The sequence below is a fragment of the Martes martes genome (assembly GCF_963455335.1).
Source record: "Martes martes genome assembly, chromosome: 1".
NCBI classification, from domain to species: Eukaryota; Metazoa; Chordata; class Mammalia; order Carnivora; family Mustelidae; genus Martes; species Martes martes.
The window spans coordinates 172,398,598-172,410,464 of NC_137888.1; positions in this window are offsets into that span (position 1 = coordinate 172,398,598).

Consider the following 11,867-nt stretch of genomic DNA (forward strand, 5'->3'; position numbering starts at 1 on the left):
ATGGTAGTGAAGGAGAGTTTGAGGGGGATAGTCCGTCTACCGTTTTCATTCCCATGTTCCTGGAGGTTACCAGCTGCATTGGCCTCTTGGCTAAGCATGCCTTAGGAATAATTTATCCTCCTCTAGGCAATAATGAGGTTTACAAGTTCCAATATGTTAAACAGTATACTTAATTTTTGTCTGTATATGGAAAGGATGAAGAAATATTTTAAAATCCTGTACATAATAAAACATTTTTGCATGATTTATAGTTAAAAAAAGGCATGAGTTAAATGACAACACAAAAGTAGCCACTTCTTCTGTTCGGACTATGAGACACCCCAGAAATGGGGTTCAATATTTTTCAGAAAGTTTTCCACTGAGTCTCAGTCCTATAAGATGCTGCATGGTCCACTAAGCGTAGGAAAGGCTATATGCTGTAAATTGCTTGTGAAGATTAAGCCTTCGTTTTAATGTATAAATGTTCTTGTGAGGTTCCTGCTTTAAAAAGACCAATGTAACAGTGTTTCTTGAGGAGCAACTAAAACACCTTGACAAACTTTGATCCACTCCAATCTTTTCCCTTGTCAGAAGGAAACAGTTAGTGGCTTTAGTGATTTACTTATATCTCAACCCAGTTAATGCTAGAGATGAACGAGGACTCAGATCTCACCAGGAGATTCTTGGTCTGGGGTCTTCTTCCTCAGACCTCTCTTTGCCTCACACAAGGTAATCAGAGACCCTGTCCATAAACATCAGGACAATGAGTACAGTGACTCCACAAGTAGGAGTACACCAAAGCCTGTGTGTGAGAATCGTGGGGAAGCTCCCCGATAGTGCTGTGTTGGGTATTGAATGACAGAGGGGATTTGGGTGGGCCAAATGAAGCAGAGGGTGTTCCAGAGAATCCACAGAACATTCCAAACAGGACTCACTCTCACTGCCGCATCCCACCTCCCCTTCTTTTTAAAAAGTGTTTATTTTAATAGATTTTATTTTTTAAAGAAGACTTAGGTTCACAACAAAATTGAGCATAAGGTAGAGATGTCCTTTATACCCCCTTCACCTACATATGCACAGCTTCCCCCACTATCAATATCCAGCATCACAGTGGTGCCATAGTTACAACGGATGGACCCATACTGACACATGATAATCACCCACAGTCCCTACATAGTTGAACTTAGGGTTTACTCTTGGTGTTGTACATTCTGTGGGTTTAGACAAATTTATGGTGACCTGTACCCACCATTATAGTATCATACAGGATGTGTCCCTCTTTATACTTGCCATATCAGATAAAATTAAAATATAACAGCAAAGTACCTCTGCTCTGTACAAATAAAGCAAAATTCAATTAGGGGAAAGAACCAAATTGTCTCAGGAATGCAATTTTTAAGTCATTTGCATTTAGGTTTTTTTTTAACAGTACATTCATGCTGTAATATTATGAATTGTATCCAGTAATATAATAGGGTAGGGATACCCCCTCTCTGTTCTCCCTTATTCTTCAGTATGTTATCAGTAATTGTTTCTGTCCTCTGCATATGACTTTGCTTTTTGTTTTGAAACCTCGAGTTAGCTTCCAGAACTTTGTTAGTCTAAATTTTACAACTGGCATCCACTTAGAAATGGCAGTGCATTTCTCTGACCAGACTTCCTCTTGCCTCTAGAAACACCTGCTGCTCTCTCTCCTGGCCTGTTTCTCCTCCACCTCATCCAAAAAAGCAGACTGCTTCTTGCTTCTGGACAGAACAGAAGCGTAAGTAAACTGCAGAGCCAGGTTGGTGTTCAGCCTCCACTCAGCGTTATCTCTGGCCAACCGATTTTTATCTCTGGCCAACCGATTCACAGAGACTCTGCTCACAATGGCTGTCCTGGGGCCTATAAAGACTTTTGAGGGAGGGAATTATAGAGAAGGAATGGCCCAGTCATTTGCATGAGAATTTCTTTGTACTTCAGAGTGGATTGAGTTTCACACCAGGGCAGGATCAACTAGGGTGGGTTGCAGTTTTCTAGATTATGGAAGTTTCCCCAGGCAGCGCTGGAGGGGGCTGGGTAGGCGTAGTGTCACAGAGGGGTTATAAGGTACTGGAGGAGGCCCTTAAGCAATAGAAAACATAATGGCTGTCCTTGAGGAGCAAGGACTCAATCCTAGATAAGCAGTTTGGACGAACAGGTGATAGAGGTGGGGGCAATGATAACAAGTCATTAAAATGGCATATGATAAAAAGTGTCATGGGAACTATTGTGAAAGAATTAAGAGAGGAAAAATTATTTCTTTCCAGAAAGTTCTGGAAAAATTTCAGAGGAAAAGTAGGATAGGATTTGGAATTTGAAAGGACCAGTATTACATCAACTTAAAAACTATCAAAACAGTTTTTAATGTAAATATTCATGAGACCATGACCTTCTCATGGAATCACAGTAACTACTTTTATTTTTCCTTTCAGTGTATTTCAGAGATATAATAGTGTGCAAACAATTATGTACTGTGCTTTTTTCACATTTCCCTTATGTACATGTTTTCCTCATGTACATGTACATTCTCCTTATTGTACATGTTTGGAAAGTATTTTTTAGACATGGTAGGTATTTCAAAAATAACAATGCCCAATAGAATGATCAAATTGTCCTACTTTAGTTTCTCTGACTTTCCCATTTTTAGCACTGAAATTCCTCTATCTAGCAGCCCTCCTCCCTACCTGCCCAGCCTGGGATAACCAGAATTCTTGGTCATCCTATAAAAAGATGTTGCCCTTGGGGGTGCCTGGGTGGCTCAGTTCATTAGAAGTCCCACTCTTGATTTTGGCTCAGGTCAGGATCTCACAGTTGGGATAGAGCTCCACGATGGACTCTGCCTGGAGTCAGCTTGAGATTCCGTCTCTCCCTCTGCCTCTTCCCCTCCCGCTGCTCTCTCTCTGTCTCTCAAATAAATAAATTAATTAAAATTAAAAAATAAATTAATTTAAAATTAATTTAAAAAAAGACCCTGGACTCAAGGAGATTACAATGTGGTGGAGATGAGACTGTGAGCCCATAATTTAATGATATAATTATATATATATTATATATTATTATATATATATAATTATAATGATATAATGATTATATTCTCTGTGTTGCATATTACATCTCCATGACTTACTCATTTTATAACTAGAAGATTGTATCTCTTAACCTCTCCCACTTGTTTCTCCTATCCCCCCAACAGCCTCCCCTCTGGTGACCACAAGTTTGTTTCCTGTATCTATGAGTCTGTTTCTGTCGTACTTTGTTTTGTAGTAAAATCACACAGAATGTCTTTCTCTGTTTGACTTATTTCACTTAGCATAATACCTTCAAGGTCCATCTATTTTGTTTCAAATGACAACATTTCATTTTTTTTATGGCTAAATTGTGTGTATGTGTGTGTGTGTGTGTGTGTGTGTGTATCACATCTTTTTAATCCATTCATCCCAGTGCTTTTCTTTTTGCCTTTGGCTTGGGAAATGCTCTACAAGGAGAGTTGCTTTGAGAAGCCGCTGAAAATCAGCCAGTGGGATTTTACTGGTGACACGCTCAGGGATTGTGGAGGTATTCATAGGTTGCCCTATTTTTTAAATGCGTTTCTCTGTTGATGTTCTCTCCCTACTCTATCCCATGCCTTGCTCCAAGAGGGGGATTTTATGTGCCTCCTTTGACTTCCAAATAAGGTGCAAACCCTTGAACAGAAATAAGGGGATCATCCTTCTTGGGAAGCTTAGAAGAAGTCATCCCTGTCCCCAAGAAAATGACATTCAGGAGCTCTATAATGCATTGTTCATTTCCAAATGAGAGATAGAAAGAAAACAAGAGATTTTAGTTCAGGGAAGAGAGAAACTTTTTGTGTCGTTCAGGAACATTTAATGGAGGTAGAGACCCGACCTGGGTTTTGGAAACTAGGGAGAATGGCGCTTCTAGCTGAAACAGCTGTTTCCCTTATTACCGTATTGTCATAAGTGATAGGAAGGTGCAGTGGTATTTTCCTTTGCAAATATGTTTCATATAATACCTGGGGCTTCACATCAAGCCCACTGACCCCATTGAGAATGTTCTTCAAATAGGTGACTGCTTACCTGGAACAAGTTAAGATTAGGAACCTGGGGTGAAAGTTTTGCTTCATTTCTGTCCAAGCTTGTGAGTCTGTGGCCAGCCTGACCCCTGTGCCATTCACACAGCAGCCTCTTCTAAGGCAGGGATGACATATGCCATCCTCTCAAGCAGAGTAGTGACCAGGAGTGGGGCTGTAGCCGGAAGTTGGGGAACAAGGAAGAAGGCCCTCATGATGGAGAATACCTAATCAGATTTCAGATCTCCCTGAAAATACCCAGTCAGACACAAATATGGCTTTACTACTATATAAAACAATAAATCATAAAGAAAAATGTGCTGTTTTTTTCCAAATTAAATTTTCATTGATGCCCATGGCTTCTGAAGAATAAAGTGCAGCTAAGACAGACATGTATTTTGTGAAGGGTTAAAATAAAATTTCAACTGAGCAAAAAAATAATAATAATAAATGCAAGTTTAATGTCTAACAAGACATACTGTATGTAATTAAACTCAACTTTATCAGCTCCAGCATTCATTAATGGATTCTAAGCCTGAGGAGCTATGAAGTTCTTTAAGAGGCAATCAATAATCCATTACAATTGTGACACAAACTCTGAACCTAATTACCAGCAACAGAATAGTTGTGGCCCATTTAATAAGATAGGAGTATTATTAGAGGTGAGCAAACGTATGTGGGGGTTAATCGACATTGGCTTGTATTTCACCAAACCTATACCTTAATTTTTCCTTTATAATACCATCTAGGAAAAATGCTAATTAGAACTGTTCATTAGACCTTCCTGTTCTTTCTAACCTTGAACTTCAGGTTTGTTCTTTCTGAAAACGTTGCTTTTCAAGTGCTTTGAAGAGCGGATCACTTAATTTTATGGTATTTACAGGATTTCCCCTGAACATTTCTCATTTTCAGCAGCCTTGTGAATTGCCTTCACCATCCTTTCTCTTAATGCCCTTTAATTTACTCTGATGGAACCCACTCCCTCACAGGCATTTTCACTTGGATCGTTGAGTGTCATTGTCATGAGCATTCTGTGTTGAATCTAATGTGTGCTACTGACTCTCCTTGTATTCCTCAGAGCAAACCCTGAAACAGGATTTGATATAAGCAATTGATTTGGGGTTTAAAGAGAACCCCAGTAGGGATTGGGGAAGGAAGGCAGTAAAGGGAAGGCGGACAGCAAAGAAGGATAGTCATCAAGCCGGATTTACTGTGGCCGCTGGAGTTTAGTCCTGTTGGGGAAACTCTGGAGGCCAGAGAAGAATACATACCACAGAGTTTTGCTCCCCAACAGGCCTGGAACTGGGTAATTATATACCAACTCTGATCAGACATTGGTTGAGGACTATTCCAAGTGTGCATTAATTTCTTGATATGCCACTTGGATGGCAGAGTGCTCAAGAGGTAGGAGAATGCCCTCAGAGTTGGGGTTTAGAAGTCAGGCAGTGTCTTGGTAAGGGCAGGGGATATGAAGAAGTTGCCCAAAGTTTCTGTTTCTTCCACCATTGGTGATCTTCTGCGCACACCTCCCCAAGAACAACTGACCCTTGAACAATGTGGTGGTTAGGGATGCTGACCCTCTGTGCAATTAAAAATCTGTGTACAATTTTTGACTGCCCCAAAGCTTAACTACCAATTGGCTACAGGTTACCAGAAATCTAAAGGATAGCATGAACAGTTGGTTAATATATATTTTGTACATCATATGTATTTCATGCTATATTCTTACAACAAAGTAAGCTAGAGAAAAGAAAATGTTATTAATAAAATCATAAGTAAGAAAAAATACATTTACAATACTGTACTTTATTTATTGAAAACAATCCACATATAAGGGGATTTGCACACTTCAAAACCTTATTGTTCAAGGGTCATCTGTATGCGAGGTCTGTAGGGCCTTGGCCAGAATCTTACATTCCTAGCAACATTTGTTGTCCTAGTAGACATTTTAGATTTACAGTAGATATTGGCAACTAGAGAAATGGGTTGGGGAGATAGCCATAGAAAAAGAACGGGAATGATCTTGGCCAGAGAGGAAGCTAAATGTCTTAAGATGGAAAGAGGAGGGGGGAAGAAGCTCAATGACTGTCTCTCATGATTTTACCACCAGGGACAGAAAGAAATCACACAATAAGATCATTCGTTAACTCCTGGTAGTTCCCAAAGGGTCAAAATCAGGTAATAGCCTACTATCAAACTGTGGGTATCCAAGAGCCTACATGTGTGCACACATGCACATGCATGTGTGAGCCAGGGGCTATGTTATACATGGTCTTAGGCTGAGAGATGGACTCAAAGGACTGCAAATCAGTTCTTGTTTTGTTTAGGGTTCGCACTGGACCGAACACTCTAATGCAACCCATAGTTCCACAGACTTTCTTTTATCTTAAGACACTATTTTTCAGGTGTATTTTCAAAACCAAGACCTGTTGCTAAAGGCCAAATGACTCCAGGTAAGTATCATTATTTTAATGAAGAAGTAGAAGGATTCTTAAGAAATTCAGCTGGTTCCCTTGAACATAACCCATGAGGTTTTCCTGTGGTTGTGATTTTCTCTTCAAGTGTGTTATTTTGGAGAGCAAAAACAGCATGTGTGAGGCTAAACTTCCAGACTGAGTAAGAGTAAGGAAAATCAGACTTAGCTCTGCAGCATAGATTGCTCCGTGTTCTCTTTTTGGGACTGTTCAGGTGTCTGTCAGTGCTTACAGGGCAAACCCTGCAATTACATGTGCTTACCTATGCAATCTAGATATGGGCGAGTGTAGATTGCATTGTGCATATGCATCCAAATGGAATCCCGTGGAATGTTTTAGAATTTTCACCTTTCTTTTGTTTTGATTGAGCTTTCATTCAATGCATTTTTTCCATTCATTTTCTATTTCTCAAGGATCGTTAGTATATCTTGAAATGATTTTCTGTGCAATAGTCCTATGGATGCTAATTAGAAAATCATCAGCCTTTGTAGTCTTTTGGAATCTCTTAGGAAATTAGCTTAATTGGCTATTTCTTGCATTCTGAAGTTTCACACACTTGATGAAGGACACGTTCATCTTGCATTGATCTTTCCTCAATTCCACATCCCTGTGTTTTTTTGTACCTAATGGGTGTTCAATAACTCTCAGTTGAAATAAATGTTATCTTCTAAATCTCTCAAAGTCGGTCCTTCAGTCTTTTGTTCAGTTAATATTATGGAATTTTTCAAAACAGGAAACCTGTTTGTTCACCAGTCTCTTTCAGCCGCCATCACCTATGGGTTCCACCACAGGCTCAACTCACTCGGTCCCTGTGAGAGTGCAGAATGATACTTGCTCAAGCCAAGAGCAAGCTTTGGAATTAGACTTGTTGAATTTGGAGTCTGTTTCACCTGAGGATACAGGTCCTGCTCGTCCTGTGATGGCCTAGGATGTATGGTTGTAACTTTGCTTTGATTTCCTTCCCCAATCACTCAGTTCTTTACTGGAACTACCACTTGTTTAGGATCCATGAGTGCTGTGAATTGTGTAAGACTGATGAATCGCAGACCTGTACCCCTGAAACAAATACTACATTATATGTTAATTTAATGTTAATTTAAATTAAAAAAATGGATCCAACCTACAGACCAAGGTGTCAGACCTTGACACCTTGCTTAAATCGTGCTCTCTCTCTTCCCAGGAGCTAAATCATACACAGATAACTCAAGACCACTGTCTGTGTTTTTCTTATGAATAGAGTTAGCATCCAAAGTGATTTTTTTCACTGTGCACTTGACCGAAGTCATTTGATGCCACTTAGACAAAGGACACTATATCATGCTGATTAAATTTGGTCACCTCAGTTGTTTGTTTTCTTTAGTCATTCAAATATCTGCCCATCTAATTTTTTATTCATTGATTCTCTTACCCTTCTGTGAGGACTGCTTTGCCCCAGGCACAATTTCAAAAGAGATTCTATGCTTTGGACCTGCACTTTGAATTGTCAACTACTCTACCAAGAGCCAGTTCTATGCCTGGTCAGTCTCCCTCATCCCTTGATTTTCACCAATACCCAGCTTCTCCTCAGCAGCCCAGTTATAGAAGTGCCTACTTATCTTGTATCCAAGCCTACTCAAATTTAACAAAAGATCGTCTCACTTTGGTCTTTATATATTCCTTTTAGTCTTGTCAAGCTAGTCCTATTATTTCTTTATATTTGGCAGTTAAGGTTAAGAATTGAATTTTGTATCCTGAAAGGAAAGGTAAAATCAAATAAGTTAGTTAATTGGACACATATTTATTGTGTACCTACTATGTGTCAGACACGTTAGGATGTAGTGAATAAGGCAGATAAGACCTCTACTCTCAGGACGTTTATGACCTAGCAAGGGAGGCATCCATTTAACTAGGACAGTTGATCCCTCATTATTCCCAGATTTCATATTTGCAAATTCATCTACTCACTAAAACATATTTGTAACCCCCCAGATCAATACTCATGGCATTTTCAGGGTCATTTGCAGACATGCACAGAGCAGCAAAGAATTTGAGATGCCCAATCCTGGTGTTCCCAACCAAGGTTAAGTAAGACTTAACCTTCTTGTTTCAGCTTGCATACTGTAAAAAAGTATCCTTTTCATGGTGGATTTACTGTTACTTTTTTGGTTTTTATTGGTGAGTTTTCTGTTTAAAATATCCCTCAGGCTTAGCATTAACATGCTGTCTAATGTTTCTAAGCACAAGAAGTCTGTGAAGTGCCGTAATATATTAGATAAGCTTCCTTCCATCATGATTATGGTGCCATTGACCCTGATTTCAGTGCTAATGAATCAACAACATACAACAAATGACGTATCTTTAAACAGACACACCATAAAACAAGGTTATGTATTGAGCAGTTGATGAAAATGTAATGATCAGAGACTTGCAGGAACCTAACCCCATAGTTCCCCTGGGAGCCATGCTTCGGTATTTGCTAATTTAGTGTTCTTGATGACTCTATAGAACATAAGTGCTGTCAATGACCAGAATCAACTCTAATTTAGTGAAAAATTCTTTAATTGTGTTATGATAGGTACTACAAATTAATGGCACTCCATACTGTTAGAGTGTGTAATAGTGACTTACCTTCGTCTAAATGGTTAGAAAAAGCTTCCCCAAGGAAATGGTATTTTAGCTGTGACATGAAAGAGATGTGGGGATTAGCTGAGTCAAGAGTGGGAAGAAGAGCACTTTAGATAAAGACAACAGCATGGGCATGGCTTGATAGAGGAAATATTGTGATTTATTTGGGAAATACAACAGGCCACTGTAAGAATGATTGTGTGTATGGGGGTGGGGCAGTTCATGCAGGACCTCCTTGGCTAGGTTAATGATTTGAACTTTACTTAACAGCAGTGAAAAGGTTTTAATGGGAGAACTGCTCTTTCTTTCCATTCTAGAAAGAAGGGAGTTAAGATAGCCAACCTAGAAATGGAGTGACCATTGAAAGTCTGTTTCAGGATTCCAGACAGGGGATGATGATGGTTTAGTCTAAGTTGTGACAGTGAATATAGAGAAAAGGAAATATATCCGTAAGGTTAGAGGTAAAAACAGCAACAACATTCAATGATTGAAGAAACATAGAGGTTGAGGGTCAAGGAGGGTAATCATAGTAGGAGCATCTTGGTAGATGGTGATATCATTTATGAGAAGGGGAACTCTGGAGGAAGAATACAATACAATACATTACAGAGAATGTAGTAAATTTTGTTCTTAAAAATGGCTGCAAAAATATCTCCCATCTGGCTTGCTTTTCTGTAGTGTGACTGTACTCTTCTTCCAATAAGAGGTGGGATTATTTTTCCTCCTCTTGACTCTGGGCTGGTCCCTTGACCTGCTCTGTCCTGATAGAACACAGTGAAAGTGAAGTGATGCTGTACAGCTTTTGAGACTGGACCTTCAAGAGCTGCAGCCTCTGCCTTTGTCTCTTGGAGTGCTCATTCTTGGAATCCAGTTGCCATTTGCGAGGAAGCCCAAGCAGCTACCTGGAAAAGCTCATGGGGAGGAGAACTGTACGGTGGCTCATCACCTCAGCTGACTTCCCACCAGCAGCCAGTATCAGCCACCAACCATGTGCATTTTAGAACTTTTAGTCCTCCTAAAAAACACCCTATTTTCCCCACATGGAGCAGTAGAACCATCCAGAATCATGAAAAAACATACTTTTCTGTTTTAAACCATTAAGTTTGAAGTGATTCATTATATAGCAAAAGATACCTAAAACAGAGGTAGGTAGGAACAAATTTATCGACACCTTCATGAAATGCTATGAAACATTCAGGTGAACATGTCTGTCAGGGAGTTGGTTACAAAGTCTAGAGCTGAGAATTAAGATCTGGCTTGAGTTGCTAGCATTTAGATGGTGTTTTTAGCCATGGAAGTTGATCAAACAAACAAAAAACTACTGAGAAGGTAGAGGGGAAAAGAAAGCAAGCTAGAATTAGGACTAGGCTTTGAAGAATTTGAACGTTTAATGATCGTGTATCAAGAAGGTGCCCTCAATGGAGATTTAAGAAGGAGCAGCTTGGCATCACAGAAGTCAAGAGAAGAGAGTGAGCCCTCAGTAGTGGCATCAAAAGCTACTAAGTTACGTAAGATGTGCTCATAAATTATCCTTTGCTGGTTTAAAAGCAAGGTGGTCCTTAATGGGTTATTTATGTAAATTTCCAGAGAATTTACTTCTTTACTGCTGATAATATTTTTGTTTTAAGCATTTTAAGTAGAAGAGCTGACTTTGCACCCTTAAGTGTATGCAAGGCACTGTGTTGGATTCTTCACATATATTATGTCACCTCTAATTTAACCATTATATCAACCAAATTTATGTTTGAAACAATTAAGGCTTAAGGAAATTATATTTTTCAGCTGGTAGGTGGCTACATGGCCTACCTTCCCATCGCCATCCCATCCCCCGCTGCCCTCTAATTTGCTCTCCAAGCCTATTAAAGGAAAGAAAGCTACATATGTAAGCTTGATACAATTGTGTCCATAAGGAGTAGAAAAGTAGCTGTTACTAAGTATTATTTTAGGTGTAATAATTGTCATTTTCATGGGAGGTTTTTTAGAATCCTATTTTTTAGAAGTACAAACTGAAATATTCACAGATGAAAATTTTCCTCTTGCGGTTGCTTCAAAATAATCTGGTTGAGAGGGGAAGTAGATAGGGTTTTGAGGAAATTAGACTAGCCATGAATTGATATTTGTCCAGGCTGTGTGATGGGTAGAGTGAGTCATGATATTGTTCTCTCTACTTTTCTATAGATTGAAATTTTTTATAATATAAAGTTAAAAAAATAAGTGTCTCAATGAGGCCCTGAAGGCCTCCTAGTGAATAAAAGCACATGGGCTTTGTAATAGCTATTTTGGTACTTAGAGCTTTATTTCTAGTATTTTTTTCTCTTGTACTCTGGATAGATAGAGGTGCTAGATAAATGACACTGGACATAGGAGGAACTATTTATTAAGTAGTCTATAAGATCTGTAAAGAAATGAACCTCAAATTGCAATTTACCAAATAATCATTAAGTGTGGAATTCATCATCACTCTTTAAGTTTAGTAGTATTTTCAAGATGACAATTAATTAGCTGGATGGTTTTGCCAAATGCGTGTTTCTTTTAATTGCTATGGCCCATTTTCCTTGTTTAATACAAAATTGGAATCTCTTAAATGCATCAGAAATCTTTCTGGATTTGCAGTTGCATGGTTCCACAGACATTTCCCCCTGGAGACATGGTAATTTTGCAACTTTTAAATATTCAACACAACTTTAATTATAAATAGTTCTCTTTCAAAAGCGATAGCC